Source organism: Stomoxys calcitrans, chromosome 4, assembly GCF_963082655.1.
Source record: "Stomoxys calcitrans chromosome 4, idStoCalc2.1, whole genome shotgun sequence".
Classification (NCBI taxonomy): domain Eukaryota; kingdom Metazoa; phylum Arthropoda; class Insecta; order Diptera; family Muscidae; genus Stomoxys; species Stomoxys calcitrans.
This window is the reverse complement of record NC_081555.1, coordinates 35082653-35109020: the sequence shown is the minus strand read 5'-3', so window position 1 is coordinate 35109020 and position 26368 is coordinate 35082653. Positions and strand designations below refer to the sequence as shown.

Genomic DNA, 26368 nt, shown 5'->3' with positions numbered 1-26368 from the left:
AGGGAAACTTTCCCCATAACGCAGTTGTCACGTCATCAGCATTCGCTACCACTTTTACAACTTTTTCCTCCAGAGACCCATCTTTGTAGATCCTCTGCTGACCCATCTTTGTAGATCCTTAGATCCCAAGCCTGTTGCAATGCATCTTTTATTAAGTAACTAATTAATAAATTTTCTTATGGTACAGTTGAGGCCACCGTAGCGCAGAGGTTAGCATGCCCGCCTATGACGCTGAACGCCTGGGTTCGAATCCTGGCGAGACCATCAGAAAAAATTTTCAGCAGTGGTTTTCCCCTCCTAATGCTGGCAACATTTGTGAGGTACTATGCCATGTAAAACTTCTCTCCAAAGAGGTGTCGCACTGTGGCACGCCCTTCGGACTCGGCTATAAAAAGGAGGTCCCTTAGCATTGAGCTTAAACTTGAATCGGACTGCACTCATTGATATGTGAGAAGTGTGCTTCTGTTCCTTAGTGGAATGATCATGGGCAAAATTTGTATTTTTTTTTTATATGCCTAGAAACTCCGACTCCTTCATGATTGTCGTCAGTTTTACATTATTGAAAGCACCTTCTATATCAGGAAATGCTACCATTGTATATTCCTTGACAGCGAGTTAACGCTCTATGTGGGCGACTAGGTCGTGAATGGAATGTTCATGGGCAAAATTTGTATTTTTTTTGTATGCCTGCAAACTCCGACTCCTTCATGATTGACGACGGTTTTACTTTATTGAAAGCACCCTCTATATCATTGTAAATTCCTTGACAGCGAGATGACCCTCTATGAAGGCGACTAGGTCGTGAATGGCTGTTTCAGTAGATTTGCCTTTACTATATGCATGCTGCTGTCGCGATGGGTGATCTCCAGGGATCTTTGCCCTAAGATATGTTTCCCTCAACCTCTCAAGAGTCTTCGGCATAAAGTATCACAGACTAATAGGACGAATATCTTTCACCTTCGTGTGATAAGTTTCTGCTTTCGTGTCCCTCCATCCCGCAGGTATATGTGATATGGTGATAGAAGCAGATTATATCTCCCTAAGCCAAGGAGCCAGTCCATCAGACACAGCTTGTAATTCAACCGGTGATACATCATCAGGGCCTGGTGACTTAAAGGTGTAGAGACTTCTTATCGCACAGGGGATTTTAAAATACGACAGGTCGTATCATTTAGTACCTTCTTTATGATTTGAGCTAGAACTCTGACATTTGGCATAAAGGTTGGAAATATGCATTTTCTGATTGATTGATTTTAAACAAAAGTACCAGAAGTGGGTGAAGACGTACTTAGAGGGCAGCAGTTGGAAAGTATAGTTAATGCATTGAGCAAAATATTCCATTATCTAGCAGTTCTGCTTTAATTCAACTTTTTATAATCATTCTTAAGTATTTAGTTTGAAAAATATTAAAAAAGTTTCAAGTGACTGCCCAATTCTTTTCTATCATTATGAAGTGCTTAAGGTTTTTGCTATATTTTTTTTCGAACAATGTTAACAGTTTCAATCATAAATATTGAAAACAAAAGATGACATCATTGTTTGATTTCAATTATAAAAATTGAAAATATATCAGAGACAACGTTGCTGGCATTTTCCTTTGTATACTTTTTCATCTTCATTCAGGTAATGTGGCCAAATCTTTTGAGTATTTTCATGGACCATTATGCAAAACAACACTCATGCATTTTTCTGTGATTTTTTATTTTGATACCGACATTGAATTGAAAATGAAATTGAGCATAGATGAAAATGAATGAGCATTGTGATGTGAAAAAATAATAAAAAGAATTTTTTTTTTGAAAATTTTTAAATAAATTTATGGAGAATTTGTTTGGAAAGCTAGGATTATCAAGGATATATTTAATGGAAAAAATGTGTCAATGTGTACGATAATAAATAAAAACTATGTTTACTTAGCTTGCTGACGCTGGACAAACACAACAGTTTTTTTTTTGGCCTAAAATTTTGTATTAACTACTGATACATTATTGATTGAAGTTTAATATTGATAATAAATTGACATGTAATATCACAGAGAAGCTCTACATGAAAAAAATGTAAAATGTAACAAATCACATGCTATATATACAAGAAGATGATAAAAAATTATCTAAGTAATCTTACTTCACTATGTAACTATCGATTATTGAGATTTCGTTTGTTTGAAATTCTTCTCACTTGAGTGGTCACTGGTAGCGTATGAGTGTTCTTATGTGAAATTCCAATAAGTATACGCTCCATTGGATATATTTGAAAGCCTGTCAAAATGATGACTTAAGTACAGATAGAAAAGGCGTTGTTAGTGTTCTAACGTATTGGTGGAAGAAGTCAAAACGATGTTATACTTTCAATGGAAAACGTACATGTAGGTCCTGCAGAGATGTAGGCTCCCCTGTTTGGGGAGCCGTTTCTTCTGTGATCTGGTTGAACTTGCGAACGTATCTCTGGTATCTGTCCTGACGTTTGTTGAGGGAACAGGATGGTTCCGACGGGGGGGTGCCACGGGCTCCCTCGTCCGTCTAGGGACGAGTGGTTCTTCATCCCCCGCTCGGGTTTCTCCATTCTCCTTGTCTTTTTCTTTTATTTGTGTATAACCTCTAGTACGAGATCTTACATTTTCTTTTTATACCCTCACCATACGATGGGGGGTATACTAATTTCGTCATTCTGTTTGTAACTAGTCGAAATATTCGACTGAGACCCCATAAAGTATATATATTCTTGATCGTCGTGAAATTTTATGTCGATCTAGCCATGTCCGTCCGTCTGTCCGTCCGTCCGTCTGTCCGTCCGTCCGTCCGTCTGTCTGTCCGTCCGTCCGTCCGTCCGTCCGTCCGTCTGTCTGTCGAAAGCACGCTAACTTCCGAAGGAGTAAAGCTAGCCTCTTGAAATTTTGCACAAATACTTCTTATTAGTGTAGGTCGGTTGGTATTGTAAATAGGCCATATCGGTCCATGTTTTGATATAGTTGCCATATAAACCGATCTTGGGTCTTGAGTTCTTGAGCCTCTAGAGTGCGTAATTCTTATCCGATTGGGATGAAATTTTGCACGAAGTATTTTGTTATGATATCCAACAACTGTGCCAAGTATGGTTGGAATCGGTCTATAACCTGATATAGTTGCCATATAAATCGATCTTGGGTCATGACTTCTTGAGCCTCTAGAGGGCGCAATTCTTATCCGATTTGAATGAAATTTTGCACGAAGTATTTTGTTGTGATATCCAACAACTGTGCCAAGTATGGTTCAAATCGGTTCATAACCTGATATAGCTGCCATATAAACCGATCTTGGGTCTTGACTTCTTGAGTCTCTAGAGGGCGCAATTCTTATCCGATTGGAATAAAATTTTGCCAGACGTGTTTTGTTATGATATCCAACAAGTGTGCCTAGTATGGTTCAAATCGGTCCATAACCTGATATAGCTGCCATATAAACCGATCTTGGGTCTTGACTTCTTGAGTCTCTAGAGGGCGCAATTCTTATCCGATTGGAATGAAATTTTGCACGACGTGTTTTGTTATGATATCCAACAAGTGTGCCTAGTATGGTTCAAATCGGTCCATAACCTGATATAGCTGTCATATAAACCGATCTTGGGTCTTGACTTCTTGAGCTTCTAGAGGGCGCAATTCCTATCCGATTTGGCTGAAATTTTGCATGACGTATTTTATTTTTATTTTCAACAACTGTGTCAAATAAGGTTTAAATTGGTTTATAACTTGATATAGCTGCTATATAAACCGATCTGGGATCTTGACTTCTTGAGCCCTTAGAGGTCGCAATTATTTCCAATTTGCCCGAAATTTTGTACAACGGATCCTCTCATGACCATCAACATACGTGTTTGTTATGGTCTGAATCGGTCTAAAGCCCGATCTAGCTCCCATATAAATCGATCTCTCTATTTTCCTTCTTGAGCCCCCAAAGGCCGCAATTCTTATTCGAAATGGCTGACATTTTACACAGGTCTTCAACATATAATTTAATTGTGGTCCAAACGGGACCATATCTTCATATCGCTCTAATAGCAGAGCAAATCTTTTCTTATATCCTGTTTTGCCTAATAATAGATGCCGGGAAAAGAACTCGACAAATGCGATGCATGGTGGAGGGTATATAAGATTCGGCCCGGCCGAACTTTGCACGCTTTTACTTGTTTTTATTTGTGTATAACCTCTAGTACGAGGTCTCACATATTCTTTCCCTTTCTCTCTCTAAGGTACCACAATGAGCCAAACTGGCCTCCGAGTGAACTCACCTTTGGTGGTTGACCCATTCTACCTAACCTAACCTACATGTAGGCAGTTATGACAATATAAGACTCAGATGAGAAGTATTTTGGAGTAAAAACAGATCTGATTTTATCGCCATTTCAAAGGAGGGCCGCCCATCCCCTTAAAAAACCGATGAGAACGATATGGAACTTAAATGAAAGGTAATTGGGAACAGAATACGAACATTATATTCAAATTTTGGATATAGTGCCAGGGGACTGCCTCTCACAAAGTCTTGCTGCCCTGGAAACGTCCTCAAATTGAAAAGTAATCCGTTGGGCGTAATATTAAAATCAACTGAAAGGGGGTACAATTGGAATCAACTGCATCCGCCTTATGGGAAATGAAACAGGTCCCAAACCTGTCACAGGATAGGTCCTCTGTTGAAAGTTCTCTTCCCCTTACAGGAAAAAAAACCTATGACTTTTATAAGGGTTTGCCGCTAGAGGTGACGAATTGCCACCATTCTAACACCGCGGAAGCGTGCTCAAACGGAGAAGTCCGTTGGTGGTAATATTAAAATCAACTGAAAGGGGGTAATATTGGAATCAACTGAATCCGCCCGTCCGGAAATGGGGCAGGTCTCAAACCTGTCATGAAGTCCTCTAGTGATAGGGACCGGTCCCAATTCTCGTCCCCTTACAGGGAAAAAACCTATCACTTTTATAAGAGTTTGACTCTAGAGGCTGCGAATTGCCATCATTCCAATACCGTAGTATAGGTCCTTGGACAGTTCGAAAAGGATGAGCATTCTTTGCAAGTATTTTTAAGGAAGTTACCATTAGTTAGCAAATATATTTAACTTATAAGCAATTTGTAATAATAATTAAGGGACTTTTTAAAAATAATTAAGAATCAAAAGTTATGACAATGTAAAATTTTCATTCCCTGTAGCATATGTCCAGTGACAGGTAACTAATTCTCCAGTTTAGGACCGGTATATTTGGGGCAATTGACTATATATTTCCCATAGGGCGGTGAAGAGTACAATATTTGGCATCCAAATTCGTGACGAAGTGTGGGAGGCCATCCAACCTCAACACCATTGTGCTTATTTAGACCATTTGTTGATGTCAAGATTTGGAATTCGATAGCTTTAATTAATGCGAAAAACTTTTAGAAACAAATTTTCCGTCTTTACAAAGTCTTTATGTCTGTCCGTTCATCTGTCCGTCCGTCTGCAAAAATACAAATTTGCCCATGAACATTCCATTAAAGAAACTGGGGCAAACTTCTCACAAATCAATGAGTGCCGTCCGATTCAATTTTGAGCTCAATGACAAGAGACCTCCTTTTTATAGCCGAGTCCGAACGGTGTGCCAAAGAGAGGCACCTTTTGTGGGGGAGAGAAGTTTTTACATGGCAAAGTACCTCACAAATGTCGCCAGCATTAAGAGGGGATAACCACCGTTGAAAAATTTTCTGATGTTTCCTTCAGGATTCGAATCAAGGCGTTCAGCGTCATAGGCGGACATGCTAACCTCTGCGCAATGGTGGCCTCCGTCCGTTCGTGTATTCGTCCGTCTTTACGTCCGCCTGTACGTCCGTCGGTTCATATATCCGTATGTGTGTCCGTTCATTTGTCCGTCCTTCCGACCGTCCGTCTGTTGTAAACACGTTAGAGCCTTATTATATATTAACACATTGAGCTGCAGTTTTGCACATAAGCTGGTTAAGTGCATCAACGGACCATATTGAACAATCTCTAGATTTCAGGTTTAATGTTCATAAAATGCTCATTTAAGTCGAGAAGAGGCTAATTGATAATTGAAATAATGGGTGGAGTACGAACCCTAAACATCCTAAAAGAATGTGGTGCAAATCTCAATCATTCGTATTTCGATATTGCTACCATATAAAGCGATCTTTAGAGTCTTAGATTCATTAAAGGCTATGTTATAACGAGATTTAGCCGATTTTGCTGAAATTTTGAAATTATGGGGTCTTTGCAGTCTCGGACTTCATTTATGATACGATTTCGAAATTTGGAGCAGTGAGTTATATTATACCCCTAGATCGGAATATACATCGATACTGCTGCCATATAAAGATATCCCAGGGAATTGTAGAGCAGACGAGCTTGCGAGACTAGGAACTACCTTACATATTCCAGAAGAACTGGAATCTGTGGGTATACCTGTAGCGACATGTAGGCAAAAGGAACCTTCCAAAATTATGGTGCCTAATCTAGATTTGAAGAGGTCTTCCGCTTTGCTGTTGCTGGCTAGAACAGACGTTTCAGTCATAGTGTCCATTATGACAGGTCACTGTCTGCCGAAGTTGTGAGGGCGTTGAGGAACAAGAATTTATAGAATATATGAATATCTGTGTGTGTCCCACCCTGGCAGTCAGAAGGAGTTCCACTTAAGGCCCTCATTTCTTTGAAAACATGTCTGATAGTGTCCGCTATGTCCGATTGAAAAACATGCTGACAGACTAAAGGTTTTCAGTAACGACTTTTGTTGAAGCTGTTAGGGCTTCGAATAACAAGAACCTATAGAATATCAGAAGAAGTTCCACTTTAGGGTCTCATTTCATTGAGAACTTGTCTGAATTAGCGAATGGGAACATTGGCAAGTTCTTGGGCTCTTTAAAACGATCTGGTTGGTTCAACGGTAGGAACTAGAAGGCATCTTCCTTTTTCTGTTCCTTTGGCATTACAATGAATGAAAACACCTAAGAGAGTCTGATGAGCAAACTGCCACTTAAACCTAACCCACCTTTTAAAGCAATCTTCCGATTTAGAGTCTTGCATCCATAAAAGCATCCAATATTACAATATTTTCCGATTTCGCTGCAATTTTTAACAGAAAAGTGTGTTTGAGACTTCAAATTAAGTGCAGTATGTTGAAGAGATAGGACAATAGCTGGTATACAACCGATTCTCAGAAAAAAAACTTCTTGGGATCATAATGGTGCATTTTTCCCCGGATTTTAACTATATTTGGGCTTAAAGTCTTGTATCCATAAAAAAAAATCCGATACTACCTTACGCCGAATTCGCTGCTATTTTTAACAGAAAGTTGTATTTGTGATTTTAAAGTAAGTGCAGTATGTTGAAGATATGGGACAATAGCTGGTATATAACCAATTCTCCGAAAAAAACTTCTTTTGGTCATAATGGGTCAGAAGGACGAGGTAATCCTGTTGATAACTATGCACATCGAATCAGAATCACTTTGTAAATCGATTGAGCTATGTCTGTTTGTCTGTCCATCCGTCTGTCAGTCCTTGTGTCTGAATCTCAATTCGTCTCTCCGCCAGTATGCCTGTCCATCTGTCTGCCCGTTTTTCTGTCCGTCTGTCCATCCTTCGCTATGTCAGTCCGTCCGTATGTTTTTCAGTTCGCCTGTCTGTCTCTCAGTTCGTCTGTCTGTCCATTTGTTTTTCTGCCCATCTGCCTATCCGTCTGTCTGCCCGTTTGTTTAACCGATGTTTGTCCGTCTGTCTGTCCGTCTTTCTGTCCGATTTTCTGTCCGTCTTTCTATCTGTCCGTCTGTTTGTCTGTCCGTCTGTCTGCCCGTTTTTCTGTCCGTCTGTCTGTCCGTTTTTCTGTCCGTCTGTCTGTCCGTCTGTCTGTCCGTCTGTCTGTCCGTCTGTCTGTCCCTCTGTCTGTCCGTCTGTCTGTCCGTCTGTCTGTCTGTCTGTCCGTCTGTCTGTCCGTCTGTCTGTCCGTCTGTCTGTCCGTCTGTCCGTCTGTCTGTCCGTCTGTCTGTCCGTCTGTCTGTCCGTCTCTCTGTCCTTCTCACTGTCGGTCTGTCTGTCCGTTTTTTCCCCGTCCGTCTGTCCCACAATCTATCTGTTTTTTTATACCTATATAGTGTACGGTGTTATAAATGTGTGCATTTGTTTGCAACGCTGAGAAGGACCCATTCATAAGTATAACGATCGGTTTAGAATCACTATCTGTTTCGAATTAGCTTTGCCCGTCTGTCTGTCTGGAAGCTTCATAACCATATTGCAGCAAAAGTTCGCACACGACTTAGTGGCGAGAAACGTACAATCTGACACTGGACAGAAGCTGGACAACGGAAATCTACAAACACAACAGGTGGCAGCGGTATACTCCACCCGGCTTACTCAGTTTCTCGACGAAAGCACTCCCTCTCCCGATAGTATAGCAGCGTAATGGCAAACCATTTCACACTACATGGAAAGATCCGCAATATCTGTACTTGGGTACCAAAAGCCTTCCCCCGGGAACCCATGGTACGACCAGTAATGTAAAAAACCTACTGAAGTTAAGAATGTGATAACAGCCAGCGATACAGCCAGTAGCAAAACGCCAGATGAAGGAGTGGTATCGGGAGAAAAGGAGAGAGGAAGAACGTCCCTTCCGCACGAAGAAGAAGGAAATGGAAAGACGTGAGTGTGAGTAAATCGAGATGTTTCGGAGCTAGAATGAAGTCAGGGAATTTTACCATAGAATCAAACATCACACCGATGGCTTTGGTATAGGCACATCTTCCTACAAAGAAGAAAATCTGGTAACTGATACAGACTTAGTGCTGAGAATATGGAAAGAACACTTTTTCCAGCAGCTGGTATGCGATGGCCATGGCCATGAGTATACTGCAAAACAAATCCCTGATGTCGAAGTGTAGGAGGTCACCCCACCCTCACAAAAACGCCCAAAATGGGCACATTAGCCAATCTTATGGGACTTGGTTTGTTTGTTCCGTATAGAAAGAAAAACGGCAGAACCGGTTTTCTCGAAATGTTTGCATATTGAGTAGGTAGGTCTGGAAGGAAACATAGGCTATATTTGTTGGTATCCAAGTATCCAGTGGACTCCCCCCAACCCCAAAACTCCTCTAAACAGATATATTCGAAGTTCATAGCAATATGGGACTCAAATGAGTAGAAAACGATTTTGATATCCAATTTTGGTGCCAAGGGTTTTGGGGTATTCCCTAAAGCCCCCCCCGAAACTGAACTTCATTTTCATTGGGAATAAAAAACGAATTTGATATCTATTTTCAGTGCAAAGTGCCGGTGGCCGCCCTAACTCCAAAACACCCACCGAACGGTTCATATTTACCGGCCATGGCAATATGGGGCTCAAATTAAAGGGATTTGGAAGTGCAGAACGCATTTGATATCCATATTTGTTATCCAGCCGAGTCCGAACGGGGTGCTGCAGAGCGGCACCTCTTTGGGGAAAATTTTTTAAATGTCCTTGCATGGCATTGTACCTCGCAAATGTCGCCTACATTAAGAAGTCGACACCGCTTTGTCCGATGTTTTCGCCAGAATTGGAATGCTTTCATCGTCATAGGCTATTATGGCACGATATTCGATATCCACAATCAGGGCGAAATGTCCCCAACCTAAAAAGATATAGGAGAGTTAGGGAAGGCACAGCGGAGCGGGCCCAGTTCGGCTAATATCATATTAAGGGCGATCTCCCGATTTGAGTTCTTGCGTCCTTACAAGCCACAATTTTTGTACGATTTGGCTGAAATTGTGCATGCGGTATTCTATTGCGACTTTTAACAACTGTGACAATCACGGTCCAAATCAGTCTATTACCTGATATAGCTCCCATATAAACCGGTCTCTCGAACATCCTTGTGCGGTTAGTACAAGCTTTAATTTTTGCTGGTTTTATAGAAGTTCGGTATGTATTGTAGAATAAAATTATGCCCATACACTAAAATTATTTTGCATAAATCTTTAGTGGAGTCCTTGGTGGTGGGTTCCCAAGATTTGGCTCTGTCGAACTTAGCACGCTTTTAGTTGTTATACCCTCCACCATAAGATGCGGGGTATACTAATTTCGTCATTCTGATTGTAGCTACTCGAAATATTCGTCTGAGACCCCATAAAGTATATATATTCTTGATCGTCGTGAAATTTTATGTCGATCTAGCCATGTCCGTCCGTCTGTCCGTCCGTCTGTCTGTCGAAAGCACGCTAACTTCCGAAGGAGTAAAGCTGGCCGCTTGAAATTTTGCACAAATACTTCTTATTAGTGTAGGTCGGTTGGTATTGTAAATGGGCCATATCGGTTCATATTTTGATATAGCTGCCATATAAACCGATCTTGGGTCTTGATTTCTTGAGCCTCTAGAGTGCGCAATTCTTATCCGATTTGGATGAAATTTAGCACGACGTGTTTCGATATTATATCCAACAACTGTGCCAAGTATGGTTCAAATCGGTTCATAACCTGATATAGCTGCCATATAAACCGATCTTGGGTCTTGACTTCTTGAGCCTCTAGAGTGCGCAATTCTTATCCGATTGGGATGAAATTTAGCACGACTTGTTTTTTTACGATATCCAACAACTGTGCCAAGTATGGTTCAAATCGGTCCATAACCTGATATAGCTGCCATATAAACCGATCTGGGGTCTTGACTTCTTGAGCCTCTAGAGTGCGCAATTCTTATCCGATTTGGCTGAAATTTTACATGAGGTGATTTTTTATGATTTTCAACAACTGTGTCAAGGAAGGGTGAAATCGATGCATAACCTTATATAGCTCCCATATAAATCGATCTGGGGTCTTGACGTCTTGAGCCTTTAGAGGGCCAACTTCTATACGATTTCGCTAAAATTTTACATGAGGTGTTTTGTTATGATTTCCAACAACTGTGCTAAGAATAGTTCAAATCGGTTCATAACCTGATATAGCTACCATATAAATCGATCTGGGGTCTTGACTTCTTGAGCCTCTAGAGGGCGTCATGACATTTTATGTCGTCTGTCCGTCCGTCGGTCCATCCGTCTGTCGAAAGCACGCTAACTTTCGAAGAAGTAAAGCTAGCCGATTAAATTTTGCACAAATACTTCTTATAGGTGTTGTTCGGTTGGGATTGTAAATAGACCATATCGGTCCATGTTTTGATATAGCTGCCATATAAACCGATTTGGGATCTTGACTTCTTAAGCCTCTACAGGGGCCAATTCCTATCCGATTTGGCTGAAATTTTACATGAGATGATTTCTTAATGATTCTCAACAACTGTTTTGAGTATGGTTAAAATCGGTCCATAATCTGATATAGCTGTCATATAATCCGAGCTGGGGTCTTGACTTCTTGAACCTCTAGAGGACACAATTCTTATCCGATTTTGCTGAAACTTTGCACGACACGTTTTGTTATGACTTTCAACAACTGTGTCAAGGACAAGTGAAATCGATGCATAACCTTATATAGCTGTCATATAAACCGATCTGGGGTCTTGACTTCTTTAGCCTCTAGAGTGCGCAATTCTTATCCGATTGGAATGAAATTTTGCACGACTTGTTTTTTTACGATATCCAACAACTGTGCCAAGTATGGTTCAAATCGGTCCATAACCTGATATAGCTGCCATATAAACCGATCTGGGGTCTTGACTTCTTGAGCGTCTAGAGTGCGCAATTCTTATCCGATTTGAATGAATTTTGACACGTAGTATTTTGTTATGAAATCCAACAACTGTGCAAAGTATGGCTCAAATCGGTTCATAACCTGATATAGCTGTCATATAAACCGATCTGGGGTCTTGGCTTCTTGAGCCTCTTGAGCCATTCCAATCCGATTTGGCTGAAATTTTGCACGACGTATTTTGTTATGACTTTCAACATCTGTGCAAAGAGTGGTGCAAATCGGGTCATAACTTTATATAGCTGCCATATAAACCGATCTTGAATCTTGACTTCTTGAACCTCTAGAGGACACAATTCTTATCCGATTTGGCTGAAATTTAGCATGACGTATTTTGTTATAATTTCCTACAACTGTTTTAAGTATGGTTAAAGCCGGTCTTTAATCTGATATAGCTGTCATATAAACCGATCTGGGGTCTTGACTTCTTTAGCCTCTAGAGGGCGCAATTCCTATCCGATTTGGCTGAAATTTTGAGTGAGGTGTTTTGTTATGATTTCCAACAACTGTGTCTAGGAGGGGTGAAATCAATGCATAACCTTATATAGCTGTCATATAAACCGATCTGGGGTCTTGACTTCTTAAGCCTCTAGAGGGCGCAAATTCTATCCGATTTGGCTGAATGAGGTGTTTTGCTATGATTTCCAACAACTGTTTTAAGTATGTTTCAAATTGGTCCATAACCTGATATAGCTGCCATATAATCCCATCTGGGATCTTGTTTTCTTGAGTCACTAGAGGGCGCAATTATTATCTGTTTTGGGTGAAATTTTCTACATCGGCTTCTCCCATGACCTTCAACATACGTGTCAAATACGGTCTGAATCGGTCTATAACTAAATAGACCTCCCCTATAAAACGATCTTCCTTTTTTACTTTTTGAGCCCCTAAAGGGCGAAATCCTTATTCGATTTGGTTGAAATTTTTTCACAATGACTTCTACTGTAGTCTCCAACATTCATTCCATTATGGTCCGAATCGGACCATAACTTGATAGAACTCTAATAGCATAGCATTTCTTTTCTTTTTTCCTTTCCTTTGTTTGCCAAGAAAGAGACACCGGGATCCATGGTGCATCGCATTTGTCGCGTTCTATATAAGGTATAAAAGATTCGGCTTGGCCGAACTTAGCACGCTTTTACTTTTTTATAGCCAAGTCCAAACGGCGTTTTTTAGTGCGATACCTCTTTGTGGAGAAGTTTTTATCTGGCAAAGCACCTCATGAATGTCGCCAGAACTAGGAGGGGATTATCACCGATGAAAATTTTGACTATTGTTCTCACCAGGATTCGAATCCAGGCTTTTAGAATCATATTCGGACATGATAACCTCTGCGCTCTATAGGACATCAACTGTGTTAATATGTGTACATATTTAGCATAATCCTTGGTGGTTGATAACCAAGATTTCGTCTGGCTAAACTTGGCACTTTTATACTTGCATCGACATATCTAAATATATGGCAATGTTTCCTTGGTTCTTAGCCCATTTACCCTCTCAAAGGACTAGTTTAGCTTAATCCTAGCCACTACAGCAATGGCGATACCCTTGTATGCCAAGATGAAAGTTAAAAAAAAAATGAAATGCATTTTCATGTAGATGAGGAAAATGGAAAATGAAAAATGATGACACTTAAAATAAATGTAGATGAGACACATCGTTTGTTTACTAAATTACACAGGACATTGAGAAACTGCAGGATAATTATCGAAAAATATACATGAATAATAAAAAAATATACAAGTAAACAAATTTATGTAGATATGGTATGTAGTATACATATACATATACGAATGTACTGGTAGTTGTTGGTTGGTTAAGTAAGTATGCCATGGTTAGAAATGCATTTTACGAAAATTGAATTTAGTTGGATATTCTTCATGTTGTTGTTTTTGGGTTTTTTTTGGAAATTTTTGCTGTTGTTGTTGTTTTGCTTTATGGTATAGTTGTTTGGAATATTTTTAGCAATATTTTCTTCAGAAGAAAAAACGACAAAAACTGGCACATTACAATTCACAAAATGATTAACACAGGAAATGAAAGAGGAAACGGAGCTAAAGATGACTTTAAGGATTGGAACATGGAGAGGAGGAGGGATGTGGACACATAGAACGTTTGAAAAAAAAGAACTTTATTTAAATTAACAAAAGAAAAACACTGGGCGATCACATTTAAATATGACGAATGCAAAGTTGAAGAAACTGAAGGTTAAGGGGCGCGTGTAAACAAAACGCCAGAGCTAGAAAACAAGGGAAATTTCCAACACAAATTAAATGAATAGTCAACACAAATAGAAACGGATTCGCAAGACCGAATGAAAGTCCTGCGAATAATGTTGCACAACTGTTGGACAAAAATAGCAGGAAACAAATAATAATAAAGAAACAAAGAAAAAAAACCAACATTTTTGTTGTAGTTCCCGTTGCCGTTGTAAAGTCCAATGCTCTGAGCCCGCAGTTGTAGCTGAATTTTGTTTTGTTGGTTGCTGTGGTGTGGCATATCAGCCCGCACTTGGTCCAGTTCTCTCAGAGCAGGCGGAAGGGCTGACTAGCTGACCGCTTCTTTCAGTTGCTCGGGGTGTACATTTTTTGTGAACCTCAGTAAAATATTCATAGACAAAGTTAAATAGAGTCATAACACCTTTGCTGGAGGGTCTTTGTGTTTCTTTGCATTCTGAAATTTCGCCGGACTTTAGCTTGTTGGGTTTAAGGGCTGATTTTGAATTTTTTTTGTTTGGCTTTTTGTTGGTGTTGTGTTTTTTTGCTCTGTTCGCTTAAGCTTTCGTTTTCAGGCACCTGACCTTTGGTGATAGCGTTGGTTTAGATTTGGGTAATTTATTCATTGCCACGACTCAATGAGCGGGAGGGTTGTTTTTTTTTTTTGGTTGTTGGGCATTTTATCTCGGAAAAATGTAACGCATAACAGTTCAGTTCAATCCATATGCAATTGAGTTTGTAAAAGTTAAGGGTTTGGAATGCATCACTGCATATTTTTAACAAAAAAAAAAAAAAAAAAACCAAAAGAAAGACACAAAAATGGTAACCTAAAAACCCAACAAAATAAAAATGTAAATAAATAAAATATAAATAATGCAAAGTTAAACTTCAACTAAGAGTTGAACACAACTTTTTTTTAGAAAAACTTAAAGTACCAGAACCAGAAATAATCAAAAACAAAATAGGGAATAAAATTCTATATAAGTTGGGGGATTAAGAACAGTGTAACAAAACAAGTCCATGATGGTAACACAACACGAGCCACAAGACAAACATATTGAAACAACTACAAAATATCACTGAACATTTTGGTATATTTAAATATCATTTGGCATGTTTTTTTTTTATCTGTGTATTTGTAACTGCAGTTGTTTGAAGTGATAAAAAACTGTTTTTTAAGGGAATAGAAGGATTTTTGTTGGCTAAATGCAGCATGTTTCATAAATATTGAGGGAGAAAAGAAAATTTACCATATTTATGTAAGATAAGAAAAGTGTATTTAAATGGTAACTTATGTCGTGTAATGTATTCAAAACATTATGGCCAGACAATTGTAGTGTGTTAACTATAACAAGTAAAAAAGTAATAAAAAAAGCTTTTATGGGCTTCAGACCCTTAGTCGGGCAGATCGCTCTATATGGCAGCTATATCTAAATATAATCCGATCTGAACCATATTTAGGCCAGATATCAGGAGGCTTGATATAACCCACTGTTTCAAATTTCAGCGAAATCGGGTAATAAATAAAGATTTTTTGGGCTTCAGACGCTTTATCGGGAGATCGGACTATATGACAGCTATATCTAAATATAGTCCGATCTGAACCATATTTGAATCAGATGTTGGAGGATTTAAAATATCCTACTATTTCAAATTTCAGCGAAAACGGGTAATAAATAAAGCTTTTTGGGCTTCAGACCCTTTATCGGCAGATCGGTTTATATGGCAGCTATATCTAAATATAGTCCGATCTAAACCATATTTGGTTTGGATGTGGGGAGGCTTAAAACTACTCACTGTTTCAACTTTCAGCAAAATCGGGTAATAAATAAAGCTTTTTGGGCTTCAGACCCTTTATCGGCAGATCGGTCTATATGGCAGCTATATCTAAATATAGTCCGATCTGAACTATATTTGGGACCTAGGGTGGGAGGATCAAACCTACTCACTGTTATAAATTTCAGCAAAATCGGCTAATAAATAAAGCTTTTATGGGCTTCAGACCCTTTATCGGCAGATCAGTCTATATGGCAGCTTTTTCTAAATGTAGACCGATCTGAACCATATCTAGGTCAGATGTCGGAAGGCTTGAAATATTCCACTGTTTCAAATTTCAGCGAAATCGGGTAATAAATAAAGCTTTTATGGGCTTCAGACCCTTTCTCGGCAGATCGGTCGATATGGCAGCTATATCTAAATATATTCCGATCTGAACTATATTTGGGTCCTAGGGTGGGAGGACCAAACCTACTCACTGTTTCAAATTTCAGCAAAATCGGCTAATAAATAAAGCTTTTATGGGCTTCAGACCCTTTATCGGCAGATCAGTCTATATGGCAGCTTTTTCTAAATATAGTCCGATCTGAACCATATTTGGTTTGGATATCGGGAGGCTTAAAACTACTCACTGTTTCAAATTTTAGCGAAATCAGGTAATAAATAAAGATTTTTTTGGGCTTCAGACCCTTTATTGGGAGATCGGTCTATATGGCACATATATCTAAATATAGTTCGATCTGCACCACATTTGGGTCAGATGTCGGGAGGCTTAAGATAACCCACTGTTTCAAATTTCAGCGAAATCGGGTAATAAATAAAGATTTTATGGGCTTCAGACCCTTAATCAGGGAGATCGGTCTATATGGCAGCTATATCTAAATATAGTCCGATCTGAACCATATTTGGGTCATATGGTGGGAGGCCCAAAACTACTCACTGTTTCAAATTTCAGCAAAATCGGGTAGTAAATAAAGCTTTTATGGGCTTCAGACCCTTTATCGGCAGATCGGTCTATATGACAGCTATATCTAAATATAGTGCGATCTGAACTATATTTAGGCCAGATATCAGAAAAAAGACGTATCTGTGCTTAATTTTAGCTCAATATCTTAACTTTTGAAGGCTATAGAGTGATTACATTAGACCGACGGACAGACCACGGGCATCGGTAAATCGCCGTAGAATTTTTCGACCCTAAACTTCTATGAAATTCACTAGTGAGATAAAGAGAAATCTTTGTGCCAAATGTCGTGAGTATCCATTGTGTATCACTTACGGCAATGATTTTACATAAGTGAGCTTGTAGTCCCATAGCGGGACACATAGGACTACGAGCTCAATTATGTAAAATCGGTGCTGTAGGTGATAGCATGTGCATGCCATGCGGAGAAGATGATGAGACGTTGGAGCATTTCCTTAGTCATGGCCCGGCTTTCTCGTCTTACAGATATCGACATTTAGGTGGAGACACATGGGGCGTGATATGGAAAACAATTAAGTAGCGGGGATTTTCTAATTTAGATTTTCTTTTTTGGGGTGATTTTTTTTTTAATATTTAGAGCGCACAATAAGCCATGGGGCGAATAAGCATCCGCACTCTCTTTTCAACCTAACCTATACTATCCGATAGGTAAGGTTTAAGTGGCAGTCTGCCATAAAACTCACCTTGCACAGGAACAGGAGAAAGACGATGTCTTCTAGTTGTTATCGTTGCACCATCCAGATCACTTATAAAAGCCCTACAACTTGAGAATGCTCAATGCGCTAAATCAGACATGTTTTCAATCAAAATGAGAACCTAAAGTGGAACTCCTTCTGTCTGTCGGAGCGGGACACACACACAACAGGTGTTCTCCAGTTCCTAATTCCTCGACGGTCTCACGGCATGTTTTCCGTCTGTCTGCATGTTTTCCGATCAAATAGTGACCTGTCATGACTGACACAATTATTGAGACGTCTATTCTAGCCAGCGATAGCAAAGCGGCAGACCTCTTCAAGTCAAGATTTGGCCACATAAGCTTGTAATGTTCACAACGCCCAATTTGCGACCATCTATCAATCGCTGCCCTTTGGGACTGATCCTGAAAACCTAGCTTACATGTTGCTAGAGGCATACCCACAGATTACAGTTCCCCTGGAATGTGTAAGGTAGTTCCTAGTCGCGCAAGCTTGTCCGCTTTACAATTCTTTGGGATATCTTTGAGGCTCGGCACCCAGAAAAGGTGAATTTTGAACTGTTCAGCCATCTCGTTGAGAAATCTGCGACAGTCAAGGGCGGATTGTGTGTTCAGAAATACGTTCTTCACGGATTAAATGGCTGCCTGGCTGTCTAGTTGTCGTTACGACATTATGTATAAGCCATCCCCCCACTTCTTTAATCGCAAGCATTTCCGCTTGACACACAAAAACAATGGTCGAGTAATCTGCTCGACATGAACAGTCCTAGTTCTTCAGAGCACACCCTAAAGCCCACCTGTTCGTCTAGTTTGGAACCATCCGTATAGATATCGATGTAACTTCTATTGCCAGGGATATCGTAGTTTCAGTCGCTTCTATCTGGAATAGATGTACAGTACTTTTTATCAAAATGCGACTCAGGCAGTTTATAATCAAGGATAACACAGTGTCCATAGCCGCAACATGACTAAAGCGAAAGCTCCCTAAGCCTCACAGCAGTGGTCGTAGCAATTTGTCTCACCACAATGTCCAGGGCATTCGGTGTAGCATTAAATATATTGCATCAGTTGGTGTCGTTCGCAGAGCTTTTGTGTTGCACAAACCTGCCATCCTTTGGATTAGGTTGAAAAGTGGGTGGACTTTTGAAGCGCCGTCCACCAAACCACAACACCATATAGCACCATAGATCTAAACTGCAATAATACCTAGTGCACGTGGTTTAAAGTTTAGCCAATGGTTCTTTTACACCTGTGTAGGGCTAGAATTGCCTTTCTTGCCCTTTGGATTTGATGTTCAATTTTCTGTCCAACAAAACGCCCAGGTATTTTGCGCTTTCAGTAAATGGAACATTCTCTCTTCTGAGTCGATCAAGCCATGTCCATCCGTCCGTCTGTCGAAATCACGATAGCGGTCGAACGCGTAAAGCTAACCGCTTGAAATATAGCACAAATTCATAATATGGATGTAGGTCGTAAGGGATTGCAAATGGGCCATATCGGTTCAGATTTAGATATAGCGGTCTCCCGATTTGACTTCTTGAGCCCCTTACAAGCCGCAACTCTTGTCCGATTTGGCTGAAATTTTGCATGCAGTGTTCTGTTACTACTTCCAACAATATATAACCTGATATAGCTCCAATGTAAACCGGTCTCCCAAAATCCCTTGTTCGGCTCCTAGAAGTTTTAATTTTTAGTGGTTTGACAGAAGTTTGGTAGGTAGAATAAAATTATGGCACTGCGACACACGTCCTTCCTACAGAGAACGTTGAGATCGTTGCCCCCTTTGAAGAATGTCTTAGAAAATGTTTGCATAGTAGAAGGGTTCAAATCTCTCATCGGAGAGGATCCGTAGTGTCCAACGTTGGCGGCGAAGAGGATACCGCAGAACCAATCCCTGATGAAGGTATATAATGTTTTCCTCCTAGTCAGAATGAAGTCCAACTAGCAGTGACCCGACTGAAGAACAACAAGACAGCAGGAGCCGACGGGTTACCCGCTGAACCATTTAAGACCGGAGATGATACGCTCATAAGGCGTATGCATCAGCTTGTCTGCGCAGTCTGGCTAGAAGAACGCATACCCGACGATTGGAACCTCAGCATTCTATGTCCGGTACTAAAGAAAGGAGACAAGACGAAATGTGCTAGCTACAGAGGAATAAGTCTCCTCCCCATCTCATACAAGATACTCTCGAGCGTTCTATGTGAATGCATCTATTATCAAATTTTGGCTAAAACTAAACTTTAGTTATGAATCCCAAGGTCCATAGTAGTATGGCCCAAATCGGCCAAGTGAGCCTTTTTGGCTCAAAGAACTTGAGGAATGCTTTCCATGGTGTAGGGTATAAAAGATACAGCCCGGTCGAGATTAAAGCACTCCCACTTGTTTCTTATTTGCTTTCACTATCTATTCCTTTTTAATTTGTTTTATACTGAGTGTAACATGGTCTATTCAATATCAGTGTAGTAGATTATGATTTAACAATGCATTGTAGTTAGTGCAAGTCCCAATACCATGTTAGTGCCATAAATCAATTTTTTAATGTTTTCATTACGCAAACGGAATTTTTCTAACATCATTTATTCATGGTGCTCTTTTCTCTCGCCATTCAATGGCAAAACGCAAGAAAAAATTAATAAAAAACAAAAAAATCCGTTCGTGATATGAAGAAAATGATTTTGCAGAAAACTTCAATGGAAATGATAAATTATTTCACAATGAGATTTGCAGCATCTTCCCTCCCCCTGACCCAAACACAGGAGCGTGATCAAATGATAAATTACCAAAAAAATAAATATATCGCTTATTTGATGAATGATATATGATGAAACATACTGCAAATGCCAAAACAGACAACGGAAAACAATCTCGGTCGCAAGGAAGCAGCAATGATAGTGGCTTAAAGCACGACTGTGAATAAGGCTTTTGTGTTAAGGTCCTTTGGAGGTTGACTAAATGAAGTGGGGGCGGGGGGGGGTATGTTTCTAGCTTGAGAGAGATTTCTGAAGCAGCCTATCATGGCATAGCTTTATAGCTTAAACATTTAGAGCTGCTGGTCTTAATTGTTTTTGTCCCGCTGTTTTACAAAAAGCTTAAATTGCTATTTAGCTTTGGTTTATTTCATGTCATCCTCCCTCTTTTCCTTCCTTGAGCCCTTGAGAGGCGCAAATGCTTTTGAATGGGCTTTAAGAGTGCAGAAAAGGCGCAGGAAATGTGGAAGGCGAATTGTGTGTGTTGGTGTGGGTGTGAGTATGAAGGTTTATCATCGACCAATGTGTTTGCTGGGTTGTTGCTTGGTTTTTATAATTGCTGTTGTTGTTGTTACTGCTGCTGCTGTTGTTGTTGTTGTTGTTGCTGCTGATGTTGCTTTACTATGTATTTACAAAATAACGTTTGGAAATAATTTACAGTGGTTGTGTAGGGAAGTATGTTGTTTTAAATGCTCTGAGAGTGCCTGTATGCCTGTAGATGTATGTGTGTGTGTGAATCGAGGTGTGCGTGCATGCATATCCAAGCATTTTGCCCATTTAAAATTAAAGCAAGTAAATACTAAATGTGTAATGTGAAGAAAAAAATTGTGAGGGTAGTGTTATGGGGGTGTGAATGCGTGTACAAGTGAGAGTGTTTGCAATGGAGTGGCAAGGATTATTGCTGCATGTTTGCGTGAACGCTTACTTGGGTTTGTATGTTCGTTACGTGCGTTTGTCTATGTGTTTGTTGATATTTCATAATAAAATGTTTTCATATCCGGTGTATGCTTACTGTGGGTTGGTGTTTGTTTTTGTTGTTGTTGTTGGTATTATTAAAATAGCTTACATCGTTTAAATATGTATTAAATTTAATTTAAACTATAAACAATTGTTAGTTTAACAAAATTATTTAATTAAAGCAACTTTTTTTTTTTGCTTGCATACGAATGCGAAACTCAAGAGAAAAGTTGCGGTTAGAAATAAAATAGTAAGGAAAAAAAATAATAGCTGCTACATTAGAGTACGCTAGAAATGTTGGCATTCCCAAAGTATATAAATGATAATAACTTAATGATGGAGAAGGCATGAAATAAATGCAAAATAGTTATGAGGTACATTGTCTGACAACAAGAAATAACTGATGGGAGATCAAGGATTTGTAAAAAAGTGATGGTTTATTCGATATGAAATAGCTCTTGTTATACCCATTACCTTTAGAGGAAGGTTAATTTATGTTGTTCTTTCACTACCATAGGATGACAAGAATAGTAATCCCTTTCTTCTTATAATATTCTAAGAAGAATACTAAGTATCTTGATAGCATTGACATTCTTAGTCGATCCAGCCATGTCCGTCAGTCCCTCCCTCTACCTGTCTCGCTTCGGAAAGCACGTAATCTTTCAAACAAGTAAATAACGTTAGATAAGAGTGGTAGTCTTAACAGACCCGCTGAGAGAATTTATGTCCATTGTGATAACACACTAGCGACAGACCAAAACCACTGGTGGGAATTGAACCCACGATCCCCGCTCTGGCAATTGCCAACTCGGCTACCAAGGCGTCTAACAAACCATTCACACACACAGTTATTGGAAGTCAAAAGAAAACACCTCTTGCGAAGTTACAGTCAAATCTGGTAAAAAAAAGTGCGCCCTCTAGCGGTTCAGGAATTCAACATCCGAGATCGGTTTATATGGCAGCTATATTAGGTTATTAACCTATTTGGGCCATTCCTGGCACAGTTATTGGAAGTCAAAACAAAACGGCTCATGCGAAATTTCAACCAAATCAGATAAGAATTGCGCCCTCTAGCGGCTAAAGAAGTCAAGATGCAAGATCGGTTTATATGGCAGCTATATTAGGTTATGAACCAATTTGGGCTTTTATTGCTACAGTTATTGGAAGTCAAAACAAAACGGCTCATGCGAAATTTCAGCCAAATCGAAAAAGAATTGCGCCCTCTAGCGGCTAAAAGAATCAAGATCCGAGATCGGTTTATATGGCAGCTATATTAGGTTATGAACCGATTTGGGCTATTATTGCCACAGTTGTTGGAAGTCAAAACAAAACGGTTCACGCGAAATTTCAGCCCAATCAGATAAGAATTGCGCCCTCTAGCGGCTAAAAGAATCAAGAACCGAGATCGGTTTATATGGCAGCTATATCAGGTTACGACCTGATAAGAAACATACTTGACACAGTTCTTAGAAGTCAAAACAAAACACCACATGCGAAATTTCATTCCAATCGGATAAGAATTACGACCTCTAGCGGCTAAAGAAGTCAAGATCCGAGATCGATTTATGTGGCAGCTTTTTCAGGTTATAAACCGATTTGGGCAAGTCGGCTAAAAAAGTGAAGATGCGAGATCGATTTGAAATATTCTTGGCCAAGTTATTGGAAGTCACAGCAAAAGGGCTCATGAGAAATTTCAGCCAAATCGGATAAGAAATGGTACTTCTAGCAGTTCAAAAAGTTAACATCCGAGATCGGTATATATCAAAATTTCAGCCAAATATGATTAGAATTGCCCCCTTTAGATGTCCAAAATGTCAAGACTGGAGACCGGTTTATATGACAGCTATATCAAGTTACGAACCGATAGGAACCAAACTTGACACAGCTCTTAGAGGTCAAAACTAAACTCCTCATGCGTAATGTCAGCCAAAGCGGATGAACATTTCGCCATCTATGGCAGCTATTTCAGGTTATGAACCCATTTGAAACATTCTTGGTACAGCTATTGGAAGTCAAAGCAAAATGGTCCATGCGAGATTTCAGTCAAATCGGTTAAAAATTGCGCTTCTAGCGGCATAGGAATACAAAATCCAAGATTGTTTTATATGGTAGCAGGTTACAAACCGATTATTGGAAGTCAAAATAACACATCTCATGCGAAGTTTCAGCCAAATCGGATAAGAATCACGCCCTTTAGTGGCTAAAGAAGTCAAAATCCGAGATCGATTTATATGCCAGGTATGTTAGGTAAATAACAGATTCAAACCTTTCTTGACGATGTGGCTGATATTAATCATGCAAAATTTCAGCCAAATCGGATAGAAATGCGCCCTCTAGATGCTCAAGAAGTCAAGATACAAGATCGGTATATATGGCAGCTACATCAGGTTATGAACCGAAATGAGCCATAAACGGACGGATGTTGTAACGCTGGTCCAAGGCAAATTTCTGTCGACGATCAGGAGTTCATGGAAATGCCATCAAAGAGACTTTCAAGATGGGCTGGGGTGGAATGGGTGGAATATGAAACCAAGGAAGACGCAATGGTGCTTTTAACTCAGAGTTCTAAGATACCGAACTGGACTACCGGGGCTCTCTAGCTTACCGTCGTTGTAGGCAAGGGCGTAGGAATTAATGGCAATCGATAGGAGGTCACTTAGCTATGACCAGAGTCACAACCGTGCTTTATTTTGTAGGCCGTATAGCGGTGCGTATGGGAATCTTGCGCAATGGCTACTATGGAAGCTGTCTTGATGAGGGAGAGAAGGAGACGACTGACAGCTCCTTTTGTTCAACTCCTGGTCTACCCTGTACAGGCTTAACATTTTGTGAAGGCGGTTTTTTCCACGATCTGGGTCATCTTTACAAAGCACCTCTCAAAACCATGGCGGCTTTGAGACTTAAGGTTTATCCTAACGAGTTTGAATGACGGAAAGGATCAGTTCATACAATCGCTAGACAATCGAGGCGATGATAGGAAACTTGGATGGTTCAACGGTAGGAAATAGAAGGAATATTCCTTCTTCTATTCCTGTGGTATCACAATGGACGAAAACGTCCCAGTGAGTCTGATGGCAGACTGCCACTTAAACCTAAATAAACCTAACCCTAACCTAGGAAACCTAGATGGATTGGAAGAGGTTTCGTATCGTATGAAGGTGAGACTGCTGTGCGAGAGAAAATTACAGAAATTCAGCTCCGCTTTCGACTGCCTGAATAAAACAAGGTGCATAGAGTGAAGGTTCGCAACATATTTACGTACCTTCAGTTTTCTTAACCTTTAAGAAATCCCTTTTTCTACCACCCAAAGCGTTATATGTTTACATTACAAGAAATTAAAGCGGCGTGGCTAGCCAAAACCTCACCCACCCACAGCCAAAGGGTTTGCTTTGTATGGTCAAGACAGACACAAAAACAAACTGGTATCACATCTCTGCTAAGCGGAAACGGAAACCGTACAGCCTTCCTCATTATTCAACGGTGTTTTTGTTTTCATATTTTCACTTTGCATGTGTGTTCGACATGCCGTTTTGTCGGTTTCCGAGCATAGCTTTCAACAAGAAATTAAATTAAAATTAAAAGCATTTCAAAATGATTGTGTGCAAATGAATGGCCTCATAAATTTCAAGATTTCCTTTAGGCTAGGTTTCTTTGGCTATTAAATTGGGGAGTGTTTTCTGAAAGCCCACTTCAATGGCCAACTGTCCATGGAGGGTCACGCATACCCTTTTGTTTGTCGAAGGCCAGTACAGCAAAACATAGAGCAAGCAGCAGCGGTAAAGTAGAACACAGGTGATTTGTCCACATTTCGGGAATGCCGACATGTTGTGTCATTAACATTTTCCAACAAAAAAAAAAAAAAAAAACAAAGAAGCATAATGAATGGCTGTTTAAATAAGGCCACATTTTATGGGGCTTCCTTCTCCTGGGGGGAAATAAATGAAATTATTATTATTTCCATAATTTATGGCCAATCAGCCAATTCATTGTTGTAGCCATAGACAATGTAGATAATATGGGTCAGGCAAAATTTGGAATTTCCGAAACCCATAGGGCTAAACAAATTAAAATGTCATTTAACAAAGTGAGATAAATTGCTGCGGTTCCCCCTTAAAAAAAAAAAAAACAAACATGGCCAATGGTATTGGAATAAATCAAAAAAAGGTCATCAAATATTCCTTTTGAAAATGAAAGTTGGCAAAGTTGGCAGGTTTGCCACATAGACTTGGAGATCGCTGAATTTTAGATTAATATGACAGAATTTAAGGCTAGAATATGAAGATGCCAAGCAAACCATTACTGGTCATTGGATTCAAGTACCTAGCGTATGAGGAAGACAACCCCCGCCAGACATGGTTTGCAACTTGAACAAGTGGAGCGAGGTCAAGAGGCACGACCATATACTTGGAGGAAGCGCCAACGCACACGGATAGAAAAAATAGACGTCAGTCATCTTTTGGTTACATCTTATCAGCGAATTTGGTTATCTACAACAGAGGAAAATCCAACGTTCTGCAGTCGAATAAGAGAACACCTTCTAGGTATAATGCTTGTAAGGAGCAGTGACTCGTGACAGTGACTCTCAAACTTGAACCTCTCCACCCAGTGCTTCTTTTCTCATCACTATAAGATACGTTTTCAGTTTGATCATAAGGCAGGTAGTTGAAAGCTGTAAGGAAATCCAAGTAAAACCACTAACCAAACGCGGAGGACACCTGAACTAAAGGTACTTAGAAAGGAAAGCAACAAGGTCTTACGCCGACAGTGAGCAGTTGAGGGTCGAACTACTGGTGCAGATGCTTTCCAGGCGGCAAGCAGAAGATAGGCGATCAAAACATGGCAATACTTACTAGAATTGCATCTATGGAGGACCCTATCGGTGACATTGTCAACGAGAAGATCCGTGAAAGACCAACTGGAATAAGATCAGGAAATATATGCAGAGGCTTGCTCCCCTGGGCACCTTTATCGGATTTAAAGAAACAGAAGTCCGCAGTGGATCATGTTACGGAGTAGCTGAACTAACGCTAGCGGAAGGCAGTCGGTAGTGAACGGTTACCGACGCATAAGACAAACCAAACCAAACTGTGAACACCACATTTGTAGTACTCTGGAAGGAAATTGGAGGGATTTTTACACCGAGAGCAACAAGGAGACGGTCGAACTACTGATGCACCCACTTTCCAGGCGGCCAGCAGAAGGAAGGCGATCAAGACATCGCAATACCTACTGGAGATGCATTTTCCGAACACCCTGTCGGTGAAATTGTCGATGGGAAGATCAAGGTAAAACCAACTGGGATAGGTTCAGGAAATATGTATGCAGAGTCTTGG

At 40.0% G+C, this 26368-nt stretch overlaps 1 protein-coding gene across 21 annotated transcripts in view; it reads right to left on the bottom strand.

Moving 5' to 3' along the window:
• The window catches only part of LOC106089068 (small conductance calcium-activated potassium channel protein), a 965076-nt gene that overhangs the window by 130830 nt on the left and 807878 nt on the right, over positions 1–26368 (bottom strand). The window lies entirely within an intron of this gene.